This window comes from Rhipicephalus microplus, unplaced genomic scaffold (genome assembly GCF_043290135.1).
Source record: "Rhipicephalus microplus isolate Deutch F79 unplaced genomic scaffold, USDA_Rmic scaffold_179, whole genome shotgun sequence".
Lineage (NCBI taxonomy): Eukaryota > Metazoa > Arthropoda > Arachnida > Ixodida > Ixodidae > Rhipicephalus > Rhipicephalus microplus.
In genome coordinates, this window is record NW_027464750.1 from 296,076 (window position 1) to 319,133 (window position 23,058).

General features: G+C 51.8%; 7 non-coding genes across 7 annotated transcripts; all 7 read left to right on the plus strand.

Annotated features, from left to right (window-relative positions):
- Window positions 1–6,483: 6,483 nt before the first annotated feature.
- On the plus strand, window positions 6,484–6,556 carry TRNAN-GUU (transfer RNA asparagine (anticodon GUU)). The gene has a single exon. It is a non-coding gene; the product is annotated as a tRNA-Asn (tRNA).
- A 1,103-nt stretch (window positions 6,557–7,659) lies between these two features.
- TRNAK-UUU (transfer RNA lysine (anticodon UUU)) lies at window positions 7,660–7,733 on the plus strand. The gene has a single exon. It is a non-coding gene; the product is annotated as a tRNA-Lys (tRNA).
- Window positions 7,734–9,135: 1,402 nt separating this feature from the next.
- On the plus strand, window positions 9,136–9,209 carry TRNAN-GUU (transfer RNA asparagine (anticodon GUU)). Its single transcript has one exon. It is a non-coding gene; the product is annotated as a tRNA-Asn (tRNA).
- A 3,945-nt stretch (window positions 9,210–13,154) lies between these two features.
- Window positions 13,155–13,227, plus strand: TRNAN-GUU (transfer RNA asparagine (anticodon GUU)). The gene has a single exon. It is a non-coding gene; the product is annotated as a tRNA-Asn (tRNA).
- A 1,103-nt stretch (window positions 13,228–14,330) lies between these two features.
- On the plus strand, window positions 14,331–14,404 carry TRNAK-UUU (transfer RNA lysine (anticodon UUU)). Its single transcript has one exon. It is a non-coding gene; the product is annotated as a tRNA-Lys (tRNA).
- A 3,322-nt stretch (window positions 14,405–17,726) lies between these two features.
- On the plus strand, window positions 17,727–17,799 carry TRNAN-GUU (transfer RNA asparagine (anticodon GUU)). The gene has a single exon. It is a non-coding gene; the product is annotated as a tRNA-Asn (tRNA).
- Window positions 17,800–18,902: 1,103 nt separating this feature from the next.
- On the plus strand, window positions 18,903–18,976 carry TRNAK-UUU (transfer RNA lysine (anticodon UUU)). Its single transcript has one exon. It is a non-coding gene; the product is annotated as a tRNA-Lys (tRNA).
- The last annotated feature ends 4,082 nt before the right edge of the window (window positions 18,977–23,058 follow it).

Consider the following 23,058-nt stretch of genomic DNA (forward strand, 5'->3'; position numbering starts at 1 on the left):
AGCGCTGCACTATTGTCTTCGTGGCACATTTGGCTAGCGCGTTCGACTGTTAACCGAAAGGCTGGAGGTTCGAGCCCTCCCAGGAGCGGTGTGTCGCTTTTTTCTTCTTGGCGCTGAAAGCTTTGGAGAAATGTTCTGACGGTGGTGAAAGTTGAGCACGACTATCTCCGTTGCGCCATTGGCTAGCATGACGGGCTGTTAACCGAAAGGTTGGAGTTTCGAGCCCACCCGTGGCCGGTGTGTCGCTTTTTTTGCTTTGCGCTGATGGCGTTGAAGATATGTTCTGATGGTGGTGAGAGTGAAGCACGACTGTCTCCGTGGCGCAATTGGCTAGCGCGATCGGCTGTTAACCGAAAGGTTGGAGTTTCGAGCCCACCCGTGGACGGTGTGTCGCTTTTTTTGCTTTGCGCTGATGGCGTTGAAGATATGTTCTCATGGTGGTGAGAGTGAAGCACGACTGTCTCCGTGGCGCAATTGGCTAGAGCGATCGGCTGTTAACCGAAAGGTTGGAGGTTCGAGCCCACCCGGGGGTGGTGCGGCGCTTTTTTTTCTTTGGGCTGATAGCTTTGAAGATATGTTTGATGGTGGTGAGAGTGGTGCAAACTGTCTCCGTGGCGCAGTTGGCTAGCGCGATTGGCTGTTAACCGAAAAGTTGGAGGTTCGAGCTCACCAAAGGACGGTGTGTCGCTTTTTTCTTTGCGCTGATAGCTTTGAAGATATGTTCTGATGGTGGTGAGAGGGGAGAACGACTGTCTCCGTGGCTGGCGCAATTGGCTAGCGCGATCGGCTGTTGACCGAGAAGTTGGAGGTTCGAGCCCACCCGGGGGTGGTGCGGCGTTTCTTTTTCTTTGGGCTGAAAGCTCTGAAGTAATGTTCTGACAGTGATGAGAGTGGACCACGACTGCCTCCGTGTCCCAATTGGCTAGCGCGATCGGCTGTTAACTGAATGGTTGGAGGTTCGAGCCCACCCGGTGGTGGTGCGGCGCTTTTTTTTTTCTTTGGGCTGATAGCTTAGAAGATATGTTCTGCTGGTGGTGAGAGTATAGAAGGACAGTCTCCGGGGCGCAATTGGCTAGCGCGATCGGCTGTTAACCAAAAAGTTGGAGGTTCGAGCCCTCCCGAGAGTGGTGTGTTGCTTTTTTCTTTGCGCTGATAGCTTTGAAGATATGTTCTGATGGTGGTGAGAGTGGAGCACGACTGTCTCCGTGGCGCTATTGGCTAGCGCGATGGGCTGTTAACCGAAAGGCTGGAGGTTCGAGCCCACCCAGTGGAGGTGCGGCGCTTTTTTTTCTTTGGGCTGATAGCTCTGGAGAAATGTTCTGACGGAGGTGGGAGTGCTGCACTACCCTACCAGAAAAATTGCCATGGTGGATACTGGAAAACATGGTGGGCGTAGTGGAAATAATAGTGGGCATGGTGGAAATTATGATGGATATGGTGGGACGTAGTGGAAAATATTGTGGATATGCCGGGACATACTGGGTGGTATGGTGTACAGATGATGGGTAAAGTGGAAATGATGGTGGAAAGCAGAGGCTAGATAGTGGGCAATAATGGGACACTCGGCCCACCATTGCGATAATGCTGGGAAGCCCTAAGCATATGTTGGGTGGTGCTTATTATGGTGGGCTACATGGTGTACCAAGCTGAGAAGCTCTGCCCACCATCGCGATAATGCTGGGAAGCAGTAAGCAGATGATGGGTGGGCTCATAATGGCGGGCAATTTATATAGTGTACCAAGATGGGATCTGTATACTACATGTTCTACCACCATGATTTCCACCAAATGTTAGGCCTACCGACCGAGCCCGTACAATTGTGTTATCCGTGCTTCCGGGTTTCAGAATACACGATTTCGACGATTAAGTATGACAATACAGCGCAGCCATGGCATCAATTAACCTAATTGAAGCATTTTTCATTGTGTATGGTGTCCGCTCAAGAAGCAACAAACATCGATGCGACGCGATTAAAGCACTCCCAGAGAACGTCAGTGTCTTCTCACCGACAGCCACCGGTCGCACTCGCCGGCACTTCTCTAGCTTTTGCACGGGAACTCAGAAGTGGCAATTCGTATGCTTGGTGAACCAATATGATAGCGTAATGTTTTCGGCACACTGAATTCGTTTTGGCCAAGCTGTTATGTAGTTGTTGCTTTAGCGAAAGAGCTACAGCATTGCGCTGGCACGACCGCCCTCTACATTGCGCGAAAAGCATCCCAATACTCAATCAAATAAACTAGGCGGGCGAATCTATGGAATGAGCCTAGAAGCGTCATAAAGCGTGAGCAGATGTCGCCCTTTAGAACGAGCGCGAAACGGATATTAAACTTGGCAGACCCCGCCGGTAAACTGTTGCTGCTCCCCAGTCCACTTGTTTTTTTTTTCTTGAAGTTGTGAATTGTAAAAAAATAGCACTAGTGCCATTAACACAGTGGCAATCGTTACAGGCCGCAGTTGCCTGTGTTTATTAAATGTGCAATTTTTAGTAGCAGGTGTATATCTTGTCTATGTTGTGTACTCGACAAACATAAGTTGAACCGTACGTTAGTATGCCAACTAAGTATTCAACACACCATCAACGTCATGTTGGTGTGGCGCAGTCGTTAGTGTCTTCGAATCAAAATCCACAGGTTGCACGTTCGATCTCCCGGGGCGCCTTGTTTTTTTTTACAGGACAGGTGTTTTTTAAACCGTTTCTATGGAATTCTTTTTTATTTTTTGTGGCAGCTCGTCACGGTGATTCTGACGTCATTTCGCGCTGAAGCGTTGACGGCACTGCAGCACCCACGATACGCACCATGCACATTGGTGGGCGTTTTCCACCATTCACCCACTACATTAATCCACTATAATGGTGGGTGGTTGTTTCCACCATGCCCACCATACGTTTTTTTTCGATAGGGTACTGTCTCCGTTGCGCAAATGCCTAGCGCGATAGGCTGTTAACCGAAAGGTTGGAATTTCGAGCCCTCCCGGGAGTGGTGTGTTGCCTTTTTCTTTGCGCTGATAGCTCTGAAGAAATGTTCTGACGGTGGTGAGAGTGGAGCACGACAGTCTCCGTGGCGCTATTGCCTAGCGCGTTCGGCCGTTAACCGAAAGGCTGGAGGTTCGAGCCCACCCGGTGGTGGTGCGGCGCTTTTTTTTCTTTGGGCTGATAGCTATGAAGAAATGTTCTGACGGTGGTGAGAGCGGAGCACGACTTTCTCCGTGGCGCAATTGGCTAGCGTGATCGGCTGTTAACCGAAAGGTTGGAGGTTCGAGCCCACCCGGTGGTGGTGCGGCGCTTTTTTCTTCTTTGCGCTGATAGCTTTGAAGAAATGTTCTGATGGCGGTGAGAGTGCAGCACGAACTTCCAATCACAGGTAATGTTATTAGGTTCCTTCTGTTCAAAAAGAGTCTGACTGATAATACTCCTTACGACTTGTTTATCTTGTTGGGACTGTATTCATTATGGAAAAGTCGCACGATTGATAGGCATGCCGAGCAACCATGGTCGACTAGATCTGTCTTCCGAGAAGCAGCTGCTCAAGTGCGCAGTGTTGTCGACACTTTTGACCCTGTTCCGGAGTCACCTCTCCTTCTTGACGCTTTTGCGTGTTTTCCGGACTTCTGGTGAAGTATGCTCTGTGTACATTACTGTTGATAATTTCATTCATTCAAGAAAAAAAAAGTCTCCGTGGCGCAATATTCTAGCGCGTTCGTATGGTAATCGAAAGGTTGGAGGTTCCAGCCCTTCCGGGAGCAGTGTGTCGCTTTTTTTATTGCGCTGATAGCTTTGGAGAAATGTACAGACGGTGGTGAGAGCGCTGCACTATTGTCTTCGTGGCACATTTGGCTAGCACGTTCGACTGTTAACCGAAAGGCTGGAGGTTCGAGCCCTCCCGGGAGCGGTGTGTCGCTTTTTTCTTCTTGGCGCTGAAAGCTTTGGAGAAATGTTCTGACGGTGGTGAAAGTTGAGCACGACTATCTCCGTTGCGCCATTGGCTAGCATGATGGGCTGTTAACCGAAAGGTTGGAGTTTCGAGCCCACCCGTGGCCGGTGTGTCGCTTTTTTTGCTTTGCGCTGATGGCGTTGAAGATATGTTCTGATGGTGGTGAGAGTGAAGCACGACTGTCTCCGTGGCGCAATTGGCTAGCGCGATCGGCTGTTAACCGAAAGGTTGGAGTTTCGAGCCCACCCGTGGACGGTGTGTCGCTTTTTTTGCTTCGCGCTGATGGCGTTGAAGATATGTTCTGATGGTGGTGAGAGTATTGCAGGACTGTCTCCGTAGCGCAATTGGCTAGCGCGATTGGCTGTTAACCAAAAGGTTGGAGGTTTGAGCCCACCAGGGGACGGTGTGTCGCTTTTTTCTTTGCGCTGATAGCTTTGAAGATATGTTCTGATGGTGGTGAGAGCGGAGAACGACTGTCTCCGTGGCTGTCGCAATTGTCTAGCGCGATCGGCTGTTGACCGAGAGGTTGGAGGTTCGAGCCCTCCCGGGAGTGGTGTGTTGCTTTTTTCTTTGCGCTGATAGCTTTGAAGATATGTTCTGATGGTGGTGAGAGTGGACCACGACTGTCTCCGTGGCGCAATTGGCTAGCGCGTTGGGCTGTTAACCGAAAGGTTGGAGGTTCGAGCCCACCCGGTTGTGGTGCTGCGCTTTTTTTCCTTTGGGCTGATAGCTCTGAGGAAATGTTCTGACGGTGGTGGAAGTGTAGCGCGACTGTCTCCGTGTCGCAATTGGCTAGCGCGATCGGCTTTTAACTGAAAGGTTGGAGGTTCGAGCCCTCCCGAGAGTGGTGTGTTGCTCTTTTTTCTTTGGGCTGATAGCTTTGAAGATATGTTCTGATGGTGGTGAGAGTAGAGCAGGACTGTCTCCGTGGCGCAACTGGCTAGCGCGACCGGCTGTTAACCGAAAAGTTGGAGGTTCGAGCCCACCCGGTGGTGCTGCGGCGCTTTTTTTTCTGTGGGCTGATAGCTTTGAAGTTATGTTCTCATGGTGGTGAGAGTGGAAAAGGACTGTCTCCGTGGCGCATTTGGCTAGCGCAATCGGCTGTTAACCGAAAGGTTGGAGGTTCGTGCCCTCCCGGAAGTGGTGTGTTGCTTTTTTCTTTGCGCTGATAGCTTTAAAGTTATGTTCTGACAGTGGTGAGAATGGAGCACGACAGTCTCCGTGGCGCATTTGGCTAGCGCGTTCGGCTGTTAATCGAAATGTTGGAGGTTCGAGCCCTCCCGAGAGTGGTGTGTCGCTTTTTTTTTCTTTGCGCTGATAGCTTTCAAGAAATGTTCTGACGGTGGTGAGAGTGGAGCACGACTGTCTCCGTGGCGCAATTGGCTAGCGCGTTCGTATGGTAATTGAAAGGTTGGAGGTTCGAGCCCTTCCGGGAGCAGTGTGTCGCTTTTTTTATTGCGCTGATAGCTTTTGAGAAATGTACAGACGGTGGTGAGAGCGCTGAACTACTGTCTTCGTGGCACATTTGGCTAGCGCGTTCGACTGTTAACCGAAAGGCTGGAGGTTCGAGCCCTCCCAGGAGCGGTGTGTCGCTTTTTTCTTCTTGGCGCTGAAAGCTTTGGAAAAATGTTCTGACGGTGGTGAAAGTGGAGCACGACTATCTCCGTTGCGCCATTGGCTAGCGCGATGGGCTGTTAACCGAAAGGTTGGAGTTTCGAGCCCACCCGTGGACGGTGTGTCGCTTTTTTTTGTTTTGCGCTGATGGCGTTGAAGATATGTTCTGATGGTGGTGAGAGTGAAGCACGACTGTCTCCGTGGCGCAATTGGCTAGCGCGATCGGCTGTTAACCGAAAGTTTGGAGGTTCGAGCCCACCCGGGGGCGGTACGGCGCTTTTTTTTTCTTTGGGCTGATAGCTTTGAAGATATGTTTGATGGTGGTGAGAGTGGTGCAGGACTGTCTCCGTAGCGCAATTGGCTAGCGCGATTGGCTGTTAACCAAAAGGTTGGAGGTTTGAGCCCACCAGGGGACGGTGTGTCGCTTTTTTCTTTGCGCTGATAGCTTTGAAGATATGTTCTTATGGTGGTGAGAGCGGAGAACGACTGTCTCCGTGGCTGTCGCAATTGGCTAGCGCGATCGGCTGTTGACCGAGAGGTTGGAGGTTCGAGCCCTCCCGGGAGTGGTGTGTTGCTTTTTTCTTTGCGCTGATAGCTTTGAAGGTATGTTCTGATGGTTGTGAGAGTGGACCACGACTGTCTCCGTGGCGCAATTGGCTAGCGCGTTGGGCTGTTAACCGAAAGGTTGGAGGTTCTAGCCCACCCGGTTGTGGTGCTGCGCTTTTTTTCCTTTGGGCTGATAGCTCTGAGGAAATGTTCTGACGGTGGTGAAAGTGTAGCGCGACTGTCTCCGTGTCGCAATTGGCTAGCGCGATCGCCTTTTAACTGAAAGGTTGGAGGTTCGAGCCCTCCCGAGAGTGGTGTGTTGCTCTTTTTTCTTTGGGCTGATAGCTTTGAAGATATGTTCTGATGGTGGTGAGAGTAGAGCAGGACTGTCTCCGTGGCGCAACTGGCTAGCGCGTTCGGCTGTTAACCGAAATTTGGAGGTTCGAGCCCTCCCGGAAGCAGTGTGTCAGTTTTTTTTATCTTTGCGCTGATAGCTTTGGAGAAATGTTTTCACGGTGGTGAGAGTTGCGCATGACTGTCTCCGCTGCGCAATTGGCTAGCGCGATCGGCTGTTAACCAAAAGGTTTTAGTTCCGAGCCCTCCCGGGAGTGGTGTGATGCTCTTTTCTTTGTGCTGATAGATTTGGAGAAATGTTCTGACGTTGGTGAGATTGGAGCACGACTGTCCCCGTGGCGCAATTGGCTAGCACGTTCGGCTGTTAACCGAAAATTTGGAGGTTCGAGCCCTCCCGGGAGTGGTGTGTTGCTCTTTCTTTGCGCTGATAGCTTTGAAGATATGTTCTGATGGTGGTGAGAGTGGAGCACGACTGTCTCCGGGGCGCAATCGGCTAGCGTGAACGGCTGTTAACCGAAAGGTTGGAGGTTCGCGCCCACCCGGTGGTGGTGCGGCGTTTTTTTTTCTTTGGGCTGATAGTCTGAAGAAATGTTCTGACGGTGGTGAGAGAGGAGCACGACTGTCTCCGTGGCGCTATTGGCCAGCGCGATGGGCTGTTAACCGAAAGGTTGGAGGTTCGAGCCCACCCGGTGGTGGTGCGGCGCTTTTTTTCTTTTGGCCTGATAGCTCTGAAGCAATGTTCTGATGGTGTTGAGAGTGGAGCACGACTGTCTCTGTGGCGCAATTGGCTAGCGCGATCGGCTGTTAACTGAAAGGTTGGAGGTTCGAGCCCTCCCGGGAGTGGTTTGTTGCTTTTTTTCTTTGGGCTGATAGCTTTGAAGATATGTTCTCAAGGTGGTGAGAGTGGAGCAGGACTGTCTCCGTGGCGCAATTGGCTAGCGCGATCAGCTGTTAACCAAAAGGTTGGAGGTTCGAGCCCACCCGGTGGTGGTGCGGCGCTTTTTTTTCTTTGGGCTCATAGATTTGAAGATATGTTCTGATGGTGGTGAGAGTGGAGCAGGACTGTCTCCGTGGCGCAATTGGCTAGCGCGATCGGCTGTTAACCGAAAGGTTGGAGGTTCGTGCCCTCCCGGAAGTGGTGTGTTGCTTTTTTATTTGCGCTGATAGCTTTACAGTTATGTTCTGACAGTGGTGAGAATGGAGCACGACTGTCTCCGTGGCGCATTTGGCTAGCGCGTTCGGCTTTTAACCGAAAGTTTGGAGGTTCGAGCCCTCCCGGAAGCGGTGTGTCACTTTTTTTATCTTTGCGCCGATAGCTTTGGAGAAATGTTTTCACGGTGGTGAGAGTTGCGCATGACTGTCTCCGCTGCGTAATTGGCTAGCGCGATCGGCTGTTAACCAAAAGGTTGGAGTTCCGAGCCCTCCCGGGAGTGGTGTGATGCTCTTTTCTTTGTGCTGATAGCTTTGGAGAAATGTTCTGACGTTGGTGAGATTGGAGCACGACTGTCTCCGTGGCGCAATTGGCTACCACGTTCGGCTGTTAACCGAAAATTTGGAGGTTCGAGCCCTCCAGGGAGTGGTGTGTTGCTTTTTCTTTGCGCTGATAGCTTTGAAGATATGTTCTGATGGTGGTGGGAGTGGAGCACGAATATCTCCGTGGCGCAATCGGCTAGCGTGATCGGCTGTTAACCGAAAGGTTGGAGGTTCGAGTCCACCCGGTGGTGGTGCGGCGCTTTTTTTTTCTTTGGGCTGATAGCTTTGAAGATATGTTCTGATGGGGGTAAGAGTGGAGCAGGACTGTCTCCGTGGCGCATTTGGCTAGCGCAATCGGCTGTTAACCGAAAGGTTGGAGGTTCGTGCCCTCCTTGAAGTGGTGTGTTGCTTTTTTCTTTGCGCTGATAGCTTTAAAGTTATGTTCTGACAGTGGTGAGAATGGAGCACGACAGTCTCCGTGGCGCATTTGGCTAGCGCGTTCGGCTGTTAATCGAAATGTTGGAGGTTCGAGCCCTCCCGGGAGTGGTGTGTCGCTTTTTTTTTCTTTGCGCTGATAGCTGTCAAGAAATGTTCTGACGGTGGTGAGAGTGGAGCACGACTGTCTCCGTGGCGCAATTGGCTAGCGCGTTCGTATGGTAATTGAAAGGTTGGAGGTTCGAGCCCTTCCGGGAGCAGTGTGTCGCTTTTTTTATTGCGCTGATAGCTTTTGAGAAATGTACAGACGGTGGTGAGAGCGCTGAACTACTGTCTTCGTGGCACATTTGGCTAGCGCGTTCGACTGTTAACCGAAAGGCTGGAGGTTCGAGCCCTCCCAGGAGCGGTGTGTCGCTTTTTTCTTCTTGGCGCTGAAAGCTTTGGAGAAATGTTCTGACGGTGGTGAAAGTGGAGCACGACTATCTCCGTTGCGCCATTGGCTAGCGCGATGGGCTGTTAACCGAAAGGTTGGAGTTTCGAGCCCACCCGTGGACGGTGTGTCGCTTTTTTTTGCTTTGCGCTGATGGCGTTGAAGATATGTTCTGATGGTGGTGAGAGTGAAGCACGACTGTCTCCGTGGCGCAATTGGCTAGCGCGATCGGCTGTTAACCGAAAGGTTGGAGTTTCCAGTCCACCCGTGGACGGTGTGTCGCTTTTTTTGCTTTGCGCTGATGGCGCTGAAGATATGTTCTGATGGTGGTGAGAGTGAAGCACGACTGTCTCCGTGGCGCAATTGGCTAGCGCGATCGGCTGTTAACCGATAGTTTGGAGGTTCGAGCCCACCCGGGGGCGGTACGGCGCTTTTTTTTTCTTTGGGCTGATAGCTTTGAAGATATGTTTGATGGTGGTGAGAGTGGTGCAGGACTGTCTCCGTAGCGCAATTGGCTAGCGCGATTGGCTGTTAACCAAAAGGTTGGAGGTTTGAGCCCACCAGGGGACGGTGTGTCGCTTTTTTCTTTGCGCTGATAGCTTTGAAGATATGTTCTTATGGTGGTGAGAGCGGAGAACGACTGTCTCCGTGGCTGTCGCAATTGGCTAGCGCGATCGGCTGTTGACCGAGAGGTTGGAGGTTCGAGCCCTCCCGGGAGTGGTGTGTTGCCTTTTTCTTTGCGCTGATAGCTCTGAAGAAATGTTCTGACGGTGGTGAGAGTGGAGCACGACAGTCTCCGTGGCGCTATTGCCTAGCGCGTTCGGCCGTTAACCGAAAGGCTGGAGGTTCGAGCCCACCCGGTGGTGGTGCGGCGCTTTTTTTTCTTTGGGCTGATAGCTATGAAGAAATGTTCTGACGGTGGTGAGAGCGGAGCACGACTTTCTCCGTGGCGCAATTGGCTAGCGTGATCGGCTGTTAACCGAAAGGTTGGAGGTTCGAGCCCACCCGGTGGTGGTGCGGCGCTTTTTTCTTCTTTGCGCTGATAGCTTTGAAGAAATGTTCTGACGGTGGTGAGAGTGCAGCAAAAATGTCTCCGTGAAGCAATTGGCTAGCGCGTTCGGCTGTTAACCGAAAGTTTGGAGATTCGAGCCCTCCCGGTAGATGTGTGTTGCTTTTTTTTCTTTGCGCTGATGGCTTTGGAGAAATGTTCTGATGGCGGTGAGAGTGCAGCACGAACTTCCAATCACAGGTAATGTTATTAGGTTCCTTCTGTTCAAAAAGAGTCTGACTGATAATACTCCTTACGACTTGTTTATCTTGTTGGGACTGTATTCATTATGGAAAAGTCGCACGATTGATAGGCATGCCGAGCAACCATGGTCGACTAGATCTGTCTTCCGAGAAGCAGCTGCTCAAGTGCGCAGTGTTGTCGACACTTTTGACCATGTTCCGGAGTCACCTCTCCTTCTTGACGCTTTTGCGTGTTTTCCGGACTTCTGGTGAAGTATGCTCTGTGTACATTACTGTTGATAATTTCATTCATTCAAGAAAAAAAAAGTCTCCGTGGCGCAATATTCTAGCGCGTTCGTATGGTAATCGAAAGGTTGGAGGTTCCAGCCCTTCCGGGAGCAGTGTGTCGCTTTTTTTATTGCGCTGATAGCTTTGGAGAAATGTACAGACGGTGGTGAGAGCGCTGCACTATTGTCTTCGTGGCACATTTGGCTAGCACGTTCGACTGTTAACCGAAAGGCTGGAGGTTCGAGCCCTCCCGGGAGCGGTGTGTCGCTTTTTTCTTCTTGGCGCTGAAAGCTTTGGAGAAATGTTCTGACGGTGGTGAAAGTTGAGCACGACTATCTCCGTTGCGCCATTGGCTAGCATGATGGGCTGTTAACCGAAAGGTTGGAGTTTCGAGCCCACCCGTGGCCGGTGTGTCGCTTTTTTTGCTTTGCGCTGATGGCGTTGAAGATATGTTCTGATGGTGGTGAGAGTGAAGCACGACTGTCTCCGTGGCGCAATTGGCTAGCGCGATCGGCTGTTAACCGAAAGGTTGGAGTTTCGAGCCCACCCGTGGACGGTGTGTCGCTTTTTTTGCTTTGCGCTGATGGCGTTGAAGATATGTTCTGATGGTGGTGAGAGTATTGCAGGACTGTCTCCGTAGCGCAATTGGCTAGCGCGATTGGCTGTTAACCAAAAGGTTGGAGGTTTGAGCCCACCAGGGGACGGTGTGTCGCTTTTTTCTTTGCGCTGATAGCTTTGAAGATATGTTCTGATGGTGGTGAGAGCGGAGAACGACTGTCTCCGTGGCTGTCGCAATTGTCTAGCGCGATCGGCTGTTGACCGAGAGGTTGGAGGTTCGAGCCCTCCCGGGAGTGGTGTGTTGCTTTTTTCTTTGCGCTGATAGCTTTGAAGATATGTTCTGATGGTGGTGAGAGTGGACCACGACTGTCTCCGTGGCGCAATTGGCTAGCGCGTTGGGCTGTTAACCGAAAGGTTGGAGGTTCGAGCCCACCCGGTTGTGGTGCTGCGCTTTTTTTCCTTTGGGCTGATAGCTCTGAGGAAATGTTCTGACGGTGGTGAAAGTGTAGCGCGACTGTCTCCGTGTCGCAATTGGCTAGCGCGATCGGCTTTTAACTGAAAGGTTGGAGGTTCGAGCCCTCCCGAGAGTGGTGTGTTGCTCTTTTTTCTTTGGGCTGATAGCTTTGAAGTTATGTTCTGATGGTGGTGAGAGTAGAGCAGGACTGTCTCCGTGGCGCAACTGGCTAGCGCGACCAGCTGTTAACCGAAAGGTTGGAGGTTCGAGCCCACCCGGTGGTGCTGCGGCGCTTTTTTTTCTGTGGGCTGATAGCTTTGAAGTTATGTTCTCATGGTGGTGAGAGTGGAAAAGGACTGTCTCCGTGGCGCATTTGGCTAGCGCAATCGGCTGTTAACCGAAAGGTTGGAGGTTCGTGCCCTCCCGGAAGTGGTGTGTTGCTTTTTTCTTTGCGCTGATAGCTTTAAAGTTATGTTCTGACAGTGGTGAGAATGGAGCACGAAAGTCTCCGTGGCGCATTTGGCTAGCGCGTTCGGCTGTTAATCGAAATGTTGGAGGTTCGAGCCCTCCCGAGAGTGGTGTGTCGCTTTTTTTTTCTTTGCGCTGATAGCTTTCAAGAAATGTTCTGACGGTGGTGAGAGTGGAGCACGACTGTCTCCGTGGCGCAATTGGCTAGCGCGTTCGTATGGTAATTGAAAGGTTGGAGGTTCGAGCCCTTCCGGGAGCAGTGTGTCGCTTTTTTTATTGCGCTGATAGCTTTTGAGAAATGTACAGACGGTGGTGAGAGCGCTGAACTACTGTCTTCGTGGCACATTTGGCTAGCGCGTTCGACTGTTAACCGAAAGGCTGGAGGTTCGAGCCCTCCCAGGAGCGGTGTGTCGCTTTTTTCTTCTTGGCGCTGAAAGCTTTGGAGAAATGTTCTGACGGTGGTGAAAGTGGAGCACGACTATCTCCGTTGCGCCATTGGCTAGCGCGATGGGCTGTTAACCGAAAGGTTGGAGTTTCGAGCCCACCCGTGGACGGTGTGTCGCTTTTTTTTGCTTTGCGCTGATGGCGTTGAAGATATGTTCTGATGGTGGTGAGAGTGAAGCACGACTGTCTCCGTGGCGCAATTGGCTAGCGCGATCGGCTGTTAACCGAAAGTTTGGAGGTTCGAGCCCACCCGGGGGCGGTACGGCGCTTTTTTTTTCTTTGGGCTGATAGCTTTGAAGATATGTTTGATGGTGGTGAGAGTGGTGCAGGACTGTCTCCGTAGCGCAATTGGCTAGCGCGATTGGCTGTTAACCAAAAGGTTGGAGGTTTGAGCCCACCAGGGGACGGTGTGTCGCTTTTTTCTTTGCGCTGATAGCTTTGAAGATATGTTCTTATGGTGGTGAGAGCGGAGAACGACTGTCTCCGTGGCTGTCGCAATTGGCTAGCGCGATCGGCTGTTGACCGAGAGGTTGGAGGTTCGAGCCCTCCCGGGAGTGGTGTGTTGCTTTTTTCTTTGCGCTGATAGCTTTGAAGGTATGTTCTGATGGTTGTGAGAGTGGACCACGACTGTCTCCGTGGCGCAATTGGCTAGCGCGTTGGGCTGTTAACCGAAAGGTTGGAGGTTCTAGCCCACCCGGTTGTGGTGCTGCGCTTTTTTTCCTTTGGGCTGATAGCTCTGAGGAAATGTTCTGACGGTGGTGAAAGTGTAGCGCGACTGTCTCCGTGTCGCAATTGGCTAGCGCGATCGCCTTTTAACTGAAAGGTTGGAGGTTCGAGCCCTCCCGAGAGTGGTGTGTTGCTCTTTTTTCTTTGGGCTGATAGCTTTGAAGATATGTTCTGATGGTGGTGAGAGTAGAGCAGGACTGTCTCCGTGGCGCAACTGGCTAGCGCGTTCGGCTGTTAACCGAAATTTGGAGGTTCGAGCCCTCCCGGAAGCAGTGTGTCAGTTTTTTTTATCTTTGCGCTGATAGCTTTGGAGAAATGTTTTCACGGTGGTGAGAGTTGCGCATGACTGTCTCCGCTGCGCAATTGGCTAGCGCGATCGGCTGTTAACCAAAAGGTTTGAGTTCCGAGCCCTGCCGGGAGTGGTGTGATGCTCTTTTCTTTGTGCTGATAGATTTGGAGAAATGTTCTGACGTTGGTGAGATTGGAGCACGACTGTCCCCGTGGCGCAATTGGCTAGCACGTTCGGCTGTTAACCGAAAATTTGGAGGTTCGAGCCCTCCCGGGAGTGGTGTGTTGCTCTTTCTTTGCGCTGATAGCTTTGAAGATATGTTCTGATGGTGGTGAGAGTGGAGCACGACTGTCTCCGGGGCGCAATCGGCTAGCGTGAACGGCTGTTAACCGAAAGGTTGGAGGTTCGCGCCCACCCGGTGGTGGTGCGGCGTTTTTTTTTCTTTGGGCTGATAGTCTGAAGAAATGTTCTGACGGTGGTGAGAGAGGAGCACGACTGTCTCCGTGGCGCTATTGGCCAGCGCGATGGGCTGTTAACCGAAAGGTTGGAGGTTCGAGCCCACCCGGTGGTGGTGCGGCGCTTTTTTTCTTTTGGCCTGATAGCTCTGAAGCAATGTTCTGATGGTGTTGAGAGTGGAGCACGACTGTCTCTGTGGCGCAATTGGCTAGCGCGATCGGCTGTTAACTGAAAGGTTGGAGGTTCGAGCCCTCCCGGGAGTGGTTTGTTGCTTTTTTTCTTTGGGCTGATAGCTTTGAAGATATGTTCTCAAGGTGGTGAGAGTGGAGCAGGACTGTCTCCGTGGCGCAATTGGCTAGCGCGATCAGCTGTTAACCAAAAGGTTGGAGGTTCGAGCCCACCCGGTGGTGGTGCGGCGCTTTTTTTTCTTTGGGCTCATAGATTTGAAGATATGTTCTGATGGTGGTGAGAGTGGAGCAGGACTGTCTCCGTGGCGCAATTGGCTAGCGCGATCGGCTGTTAACCGAAAGGTTGGAGGTTCGTGCCCTCCCGGAAGTGGTGTGTTGCTTTTTTATTTGCGCTGATAGCTTTACAGTTATGTTCTGACAGTGGTGAGAATGGAGCACGACTGTCTCCGTGGCGCATTTGGCTAGCGCGTTCGGCTTTTAACCGAAAGTTTGGAGGTTCGAGCCCTCCCGGAAGCGGTGTGTCACTTTTTTTATCTTTGCGCCGATAGCTTTGGAGAAATGTTTTCACGGTGGTGAGAGTTGCGCATGACTGTCTCCGCTGCGCAATTGGCTAGCGCGATCGGCTGTTAACCAAAAGGTTGGAGTTCCGAGCCCTCCCGGGAGTGGTGTGATGCTCTTTTCTTTGTGCTGATAGCTTTGGAGAAATGTTCTGACGTTGGTGAGAATGGAGCACGACTGTCTCTGTGGCGCAATTGGCTAGCGCAATCGGCTGTTAACTGAAAGGTTGGAGGTTCGAGCCCTCCCGGGAGTGGTTTGTTGCTTTTTTTCTTTGGGCTGATAGCTTTGAAGATATCTTCTCATGGTGGTGAGAGTGGAGCAGGATTGTCTCCGTGGCGCAATTGGCTAGCGCGATCAGCTGTTAACCAAAAGGTTGGAGGTTCGAGCCCACCTGGTGGTGGTGCGGCGCTTTTTTTTCTTTGGGCTCATAGATTTGAAAATATGTTCTGACGGTGGTAAGAGTGAAGCATGACTGTCTCCGTGGTGCAATTGGCTAGCGCGATCGGCTGTTAACAGAAAGTTTGGAGGTAAGAGCCAACCCGGTGGTGGTGCGGCGCTTTTTTTTCTTTGGGCTTATAGCTTTGAAGATATGTTTGATGGTGTTGAGAGTGGTGCAGAAATGTCTCCGTAGCGCAATTGGCTAGCGCGATTGGCTGCTAACCGAAAGGTTGGAGGTTTCAGCCCACCAGGGGACGGTGTGTCGCATTTTTCTTTGCGCTGATAGCTTTGAAGATATGTTCTAATGGTGGTGAGAGGGGAGAACGACAGTCTCCGTGGCGCTATTGCCTAGCGCGTTCGGCCGTTAACCGAAAAGCTGGAGGTTCGAGCCCACCCGGTGGTGGTACGGCGCTTTTGTTTCTTTGGGCTGATAGCTCTGAAGAAATGTTCTGACGGTGGTGAGAGTAGAGCGCGACTTTCTCCGTGGCGCATTTGGCTAGCGCGATCGGCTGTTAACCGAAAGGTTGGAGGTTCGAGCCCACCCGGTGGTGGTGCGGCGCTTTTTTCTTCTTTGCGCTGATAGCTTTGAAGAAATGTTCTGACGGGGGTGAGAGTGCATCAAAAATGTCTCCGTAAAGCAATTGGCTAGCGCGTTCGGCTGTCAACCGAAAGGTTGGAGGTTCGAGCCCACCCGGTGGTGGTGCGGCGCTTTTTTTTCTTTGGGCTCATAGATTTGAAGATATGTTCCGACGGTGGTAAGAGTGAAGCATGACTGTCTCCGTGGTGCAATTGGCTAGCGCGATCGGCTGTTAACAGAAAGGTTGGAGGTTAGAGCCCACCCGGGAGTGGTGCGGCGCTTTTTTTTCTTTGGGCTTATAGCTTTGAAGATATGTTTGATGGTGGTGAGAGTGATGCAGGAATGTCTCCGTGGCGCAATTGGCTAGCGCGATTGGCTGTTAACCGAAAGGTTGGAGGTTTGAGCCCACCAGGGGACGGTGTGTCGCTTTTTTCTTTGCGCTGATAGCTTTGAAGATATTTTCTAATGGTGGTGAGAGGGGAGAACGACAGTCTCCGTGGCGCTATTGCCTAGCGCGTTCGGCCGTTAACCGAAAAACTGGAGGTTCGAGCCCACCTGGTGGTGGTGCGGCACTTTTGTTTCTTTGGGCTGATAGCTCTGAAGAAATGTTCTGACGGTGGTGAGAGTAGAGCACGACTTTCTCCGTGGCGCAATTGGCTAGCGCGATCAGCTGTTAACCGAAAGGTTGGAGGTTCGAGCCCACCCGGTGGTGCTGCGGCGCTTTTTTTTCTGTGGGCTGATAGCTTTGAAGTTATGTTCTCATGGTGGTGAGAGTGGAAAAGGACTGTCTCCGTGGCGCATTTGGCTAGCGCAATCGGCTGTTAACCGAAAGGTTGGAGGTTCGTGCCCTCCCGGAAGTGGTGTGTTGCTTTTTTCTTTGCGCTGATAGCTTTAAAGTTATGTTCTGACAGTGGTGAGAATGGAGCACGAAAGTCTCCGTGGCGCATTTGGCTAGCGCGTTCGGCTGTTAATCGAAATGTTGGAGGTTCGAGCCCTCCCGAGAGTGGTGTGTCGCTTTTTTTTTCTTTGCGCTGATAGCTTTCAAGAAATGTTCTGACGGTGGTGAGAGTGGAGCACGACTGTCTCCGTGGCGCAATTGGCTAGCGCGTTCGTATGGTAATTGAAAGGTTGGAGGTTCGAGCCCTTCCGGGAGCAGTGTGTCGCTTTTTTTATTGCGCTGATAGCTTTTGAGAAATGTACAGACGGTGGTGAGAGCGCTGAACTACTGTCTTCGTGGCACATTTGGCTAGCGCGTTCGACTGTTAACCGAAAGGCTGGAGGTTCGAGCCCTCCCAGGAGCGGTGTGTCGCTTTTTTCTTCTTGGCGCTGAAAGCTTTGGAGAAATGTTCTGACGGTGGTGAAAGTGGAGCACGACTATCTCCGTTGCGCCATTGGCTAGCGCGATGGGCTGTTAACCGAAAGGTTGGAGTTTCGAGCCCACCCGTGGACGGTGTGTCGCTTTTTTTTGCTTTGCGCTGATGGCGTTGAAGATATGTTCTGATGGTGGTGAGAGTGAAGCACGACTGTCTCCGTGGCGCAATTGGCTAGCGCGATCGGCTGTTAACCGAAAGTTTGGAGGTTCGAGCCCACCCGGGGGCGGTACGGCGCTTTTTTTTTCTTTGGGCTGATAGCTTTGAAGATATGTTTGATGGTGGTGAGAGTGGTGCAGGACTGTCTCCGTAGCGCAATTGGCTAGCGCGATTGGCTGTTAACCAAAAGGTTGGAGGTTTGAGCCCACCAGGGGACGGTGTGTCGCTTTTTTCTTTGCGCTGATAGCTTTGAAGATATGTTCTTATGGTGGTGAGAGCGGAGAACGACTGTCTCCGTGGCTGTCGCAATTGGCTAGCGCGATCGGCTGTTGACCGAGAGGTTGGAGGTTCGAGCCCTCCCGGGAGTGGTGTGTTGCTTTTTTCTTTGCGCTGATAGCTTTGAAGGTATGTTCTGATGGTTGTGAGAGTGGACCACGACTGTCTCCGTGGCGCAATTGGCTAGCGCGTTGGGCTGTTAACCGAAAGGTTGGAGGTTCTAGCCCACCCGGTTGTGGTGCTGCGCTTTTTTTCCTTTGGGCTGATAGCTCTGAGGAAATGTTCTGACGGTGGTGAAAGTGTAGCGCGACTGTCTCCGTGTCGCAATTGGCTAGCGCGATCGCCTTTTAACTGAAAGGTTGGAGGTTCGAGCCCTCCCGAGAGTGGTGTGTTGCTCTTTTTTCTTTGGGCTGATAGCTTTGAAGATATGTTCTGATGGTGGTGAGAGTAGAGCAGGACTGTCTCCGTGGCGCAACTGGCTAGCGCGTTCGGCTGTTAACCGAAATTTGGAGGTTCGAGCCCTCCCGGAAGCAGTGTGTCAGTTTTTTTTATCTTTGCGCTGATAGCTTTGGAGAAATGTTTTCACGGTGGTGAGAGTTGCGCATGACTGTCTCCGCTGCGCAATTGGCTAGCGCGATCGGCTGTTAACCAAAAGGTTTGAGTTCCGAGCCCTGCCGGGAGTGGTGTGATGCTCTTTTCTTTGTGCTGATAGATTTGGAGAAATGTTCTGACGTTGGTGAGATTGGAGCACGACTGTCCCCGTGGCGCAATTGGCTAGCACGTTCGGCTGTTAACCGAAAATTTGGAGGTTCGAGCCCTCCCTGGAGTGGTGTGTTGCTCTTTCTTTGCGCTGATAGCTTTGAAGATATGTTCTGATGGTGGTGAGAGTGGAGCACGACTGTCTCCGGGGCGCAATCGGCTAGCGTGAACGGCTGTTAACCGAAAGGTTGGAGGTTCGCGCCCACCCGGTGGTGGTGCGGCGTTTTTTTTTCTTTGGGCTGATAGTCTGAAGAAATGTTCTGACGGTGGTGAGAGAGGAGCACGACTGTCTCCGTGGCGCTATTGGCCAGCGCGATGGGCTGTTAACCGAAAGGTTGGAGGTTCGAGCCCACCCGGTGGTGGTGCGGCGCTTTTTTTCTTTTGGCCTGATAGCTCTGAAGCAATGTTCTGATGGTGTTGAGAGTGGAGCACGACTGTCTCTGTGGCGCAATTGGCTAGCGCGATCGGCTGTTAACTGAAAGGTTGGAGGTTCGAGCCCTCCCGGGAGTGGTTTGTTGCTTTTTTTCTTTGGGCTGATAGCTTTGAAGATATGTTCTCAAGGTGGTGAGAGTGGAGCAGGACTGTCTCCGTGGCGCAATTGGCTAGCGCGATCAGCTGTTAACCAAAAGGTTGGAGGTTCGAGCCCACCCGGTGGTGGTGCGGCGCTTTTTTTTCTTTGGGCTCATAGATTTGAAGATATGTTCTGATGGTGGTGAGAGTGGAGCAGGACTGTCTCCGTGGCGCAATTGGCTAGCGCGATCGGCTGTTAACCGAAAGGTTGGAGGTTCGTGCCCTCCCGGAAGTGGTGTGTTGCTTTTTTATTTGCGCTGATAGCTTTACAGTTATGTTCTGACAGTGGTGAGAATGGAGCACGACTGTCTCCGTGGCGCATTTGGCTAGCGCGTTCGGCTTTTAACCGAAAGTTTGGAGGTTCGAGCCCTCCCGGAAGCGGTGTGTCACTTTTTTTATCTTTGCGCCGATAGCTTTGGAGAAATGTTTTCACGGTGGTGAGAGTTGCGCATGACTGTCTCCGCTGCGCAATTGGCTAGCGCGATCGGCTGTTAACCAAAAGGTTGGAGTTCCGAGCCCTCCCGGGAGTGGTGTGATGCTCTTTTCTTTGTGCTGATAGCTTTGGAGAAATGTTCTGACGTTGGTGAGAATGGAGCACGACTGTCTCTGTGGCGCAATTGGCTAGCGCAATCGGCTGTTAACTGAAAGGTTGGAGGTTCGAGCCCTCCCGGGAGTGGTTTGTTGCTTTTTTTCTTTGGGCTGATAGCTTTGAAGATATCTTCTCATGGTGGTGAGAGTGGAGCAGGATTGTCTCCGTGGCGCAATTGGCTAGCGCGATCAGCTGTTAACCAAAAGGTTGGAGGTTCGAGCCCACCTGGTGGTGGTGCGGCGCTTTTTTTTCTTTGGGCTCATAGATTTGAAAATATGTTCTGACGGTGGTAAGAGTGAAGCATGACTGTCTCCGTGGTGCAATTGGCTAGCGCGATCGGCTGTTAACAGAAAGTTTGGAGGTAAGAGCCAACCCGGTGGTGGTGCGGCGCTTTTTTTTCTTTGGGCTTATAGCTTTGAAGATATGTTTGATGGTGTTGAGAGTGGTGCAGAAATGTCTCCGTAGCGCAATTGGCTAGCGCGATTGGCTGCTAACCGAAAGGTTGGAGGTTTCAGCCCACCAGGGGACGGTGTGTCGCATTTTTCTTTGCGCTGATAGCTTTGAAGATATGTTCTAATGGTGGTGAGAGGGGAGAACGACAGTCTCCGTGGCGCTATTGCCTAGCGCGTTCGGCCGTTAACCGAAAAGCTGGAGGTTCGAGCCCACCCGGTGGTGGTACGGCGCTTTTGTTTCTTTGGGCTGATAGCTCTGAAGAAATGTTCTGACGGTGGTGAGAGTAGAGCGCGACTTTCTCCGTGGCGCATTTGGCTAGCGCGATCGGCTGTTAACCGAAAGGTTGGAGGTTCGAGCCCACCCGGTGGTGGTGCGGCGCTTTTTTCTTCTTTGCGCTGATAGCTTTGAAGAAATGTTCTGACGGGGGTGAGAGTGCATCAAAAATGTCTCCGTAAAGCAATTGGCTAGCGCGTTCGGCTGTCAACCGAAAGGTTGGAGGTTCGAGCCCACCCGGTGGTGGTGCGGCGCTTTTTTTTCTTTGGGCTCATAGATTTGAAGATATGTTCCGACGGTGGTAAGAGTGAAGCATGACTGTCTCCGTGGTGCAATTGGCTAGCGCGATCGGCTGTTAACAGAAAGGTTGGAGGTTAGAGCCCACCCGGGAGTGGTGCGGCGCTTTTTTTTCTTTGGGCTTATAGCTTTGAAGATATGTTTGATGGTGGTGAGAGTGATGCAGGAATGTCTCCGTGGCGCAATTGGCTAGCGCGATTGGCTGTTAACCGAAAGGTTGGAGGTTTGAGCCCACCAGGGGACGGTGTGTCGCTTTTTTCTTTGCGCTGATAGCTTTGAAGATATTTTCTAATGGTGGTGAGAGGGGAGAACGACAGTCTCCGTGGCGCTATTGCCTAGCGCGTTCGGCCGTTAACCGAAAAACTGGAGGTTCGAGCCCACCTGGTGGTGGTGCGGCACTTTTGTTTCTTTGGGCTGATAGCTCTGAAGAAATGTTCTGACGGTGGTGAGAGTAGAGCACGACTTTCTCCGTGGCGCAATTGGCTAGCGCGATCAGCTGTTAACCGAAAGGTTGGAGGTTCGAGCCCACCCGGTGGTGGTGCGGCGCTTTTTTCTTCTTTGCGCTGATAGCTTTGAAGAAATGTTCTGACGGGGGTGAGAGTGCAGCAAAAATGTCTCCGTGAAGCAATTGGCTAGCGCGTTCGGCTGTTAACCGAAAGTTTGGAGATTCGAGCCATCCCGGTAGATGTGTGTTGCTTTTTTTTGCGCTGATGGCTTTGGAGAAATGTTCTGATGGTGGTGAGAGTGCAGCACGAACTTCCAATCACAGGTAATGTTATTAGGTTCCTTCCGTTCAAAAAGAGTCTGACTGATAATACTCCTTACGACTTGTTTATGTTGTTGGGACTGTATTCATTATGGAAAAGTCGCATGATTGATAGACATGCCGAGCCACCATGGTCGACTAGGTCTGTCTTCCGAGAAGCAGCTGCTCAAGTGCGCAGTGTTGTCGACATTTTTGACCCTGTTCCGGAGTCACTTCTCGTTCTTGACGCTTTTGCGTGTTTTCCGGACTTCTGGTGAAGTATGCTCTTTGTACATTACTGTTGATAATTTCATTCATTTAAGAAAAAAAAAGTCTCCGTGGCGCAATATTCTAGCGCGATCGGCTGTTAATCGAAACGTTGGAGGTTCGAGCCCTCCCGGGAGTGGTGTGTCGCTTTTTTTTTCTTTGAGCTGATAGCTTTCAAGAAATGTTCTGACGGTGGTGAGAGTGGAGCACGACTGTCTCCGTGGCGCAATTGGCTAGCGCGTTCGTATGGTAATCGAAAGGTTGGAGGTTCCAGCCCTTCCGTGAGCAGTGTGTCGCTTTTTTTATTGCGCTCATAGCTTTGGAGAAATGTACAGACGGTGGTGAGAGCACTGCACTACTGTCTTCGTGGCACATTTGGCTAGCGCGTTCGACTGTTAACCGAAAGGCTGGAGGTTCGAGCCCTCCCAGGAGCGGTGTGTCGCTTTTTTCTTCTTGGCGCTGAAAGCTTTGGAGAAATGTTCTGACGGTGGTGAAAGTGGAGCACGACTATCTCCGTTGCGCCATTGGTTAGCGCGATGGGCTGTTAACCGTAAGGTTGGAGGTTCGAGCCCACCCGTTGGTGGTGCGGCGCTTTTTTTCCTTTGGGCTAATAGCTCTGAAGAAATGTTCTGACGGTGTTGAGAGTGGAGCACGACTGTCTCCGTGGCGCAATTGGCTAGCGCGATCGGCTGTTAACTGAAAGGTTGGAGGTTCGAGCCCTCCCGAGAGTGGTTTGTTGCTTTTTTTCTTTGGGCTGATAGCTTTGAAGCTATGTTCTGATGGTGGTGAGAGTGGAGCAGGACTGTCTCCGAGGCGCAATTGACTAGAGCGATCAGCTGTTAACCAAAAGATTGGAGGTTCGAGCCCACCCGGTGGTGGTGCGGCGCTTTTTTTTCTTTGGGCTCATAGCTTTGAAGATATGTTCTGATGATGGTGAGAGTGGAGCAGGACTGTCTCCGTGGCGCAATTGGCTAGCGCGATCGGCTGTTAACCGAAAGGTTGGAGTTTCGAGCCCGCCCGTGGACGGTGTGTCGCTTTTTTTGCTTTGCGCTGATGGCGTTGAAGATATGTTCTGATGGTGGTGAGAGTGAAGCACGACTGTCTCCGTGGCGCAATTGGCTAGCGCGATCGGCTGTTAACCGAAAGTTTGGAGGTTCGAGCCCACCCGGGGGTGGTGCGGCGCTTTTTTTTTCTTTGGGCTGATAGTCTGAAGAAATGTTCTGATGGTGGTGAGAGTGGAGCACGACTGTCTCCGTGGCGCAATCGGCTAGCGTGATCGGCTGTTAACCGAATGGTTGGAGGTTCGAGCCCACCCGGTGGTGCGGCGCTTTTTCTTCTTTGGGCTGATAGCTCTGAAGAAATGTTCTGACGGTGGTGAGAGTGGAGCACGACTGTCTCCGTGGCGCAATTGGCTAGCGCGATTGGCTGTTAACCGAAAGTTTGGAGGTTCTAGCCCACCCGGTGGTGGTGCGGCGCTTTTTTTCTTTGGGCTGATCGTCTGAAGAACTGTTCTGACGGTGGTGAGAGAGGAGCACGACTGTCTCCGTGGCGCTATTGGCTAGCGCGATGGGCTGTTAACCGAAAGGTTGGAGGTTCGAGCCCACCCGGTAGTGGTGCGGTGCTTTTTTTCCTTTGGGCTGATAGCTCTGAAGAAATGTTCTGACGGTGGTGAGAGTGGACCAGGACTGTCTCCGTGGCGCAATTGGCTAGCGCGATCGGCTGTTAACCGAAAGGTTGGAGTTTCGAGCCCACCCGTGGACGGTGTGTCGCTTTTTTTTTGCTTTGCGCTGATGGCGTTGAAGATATGTTCTGACGGTGGTAAGAGTGAAGCACGACTGT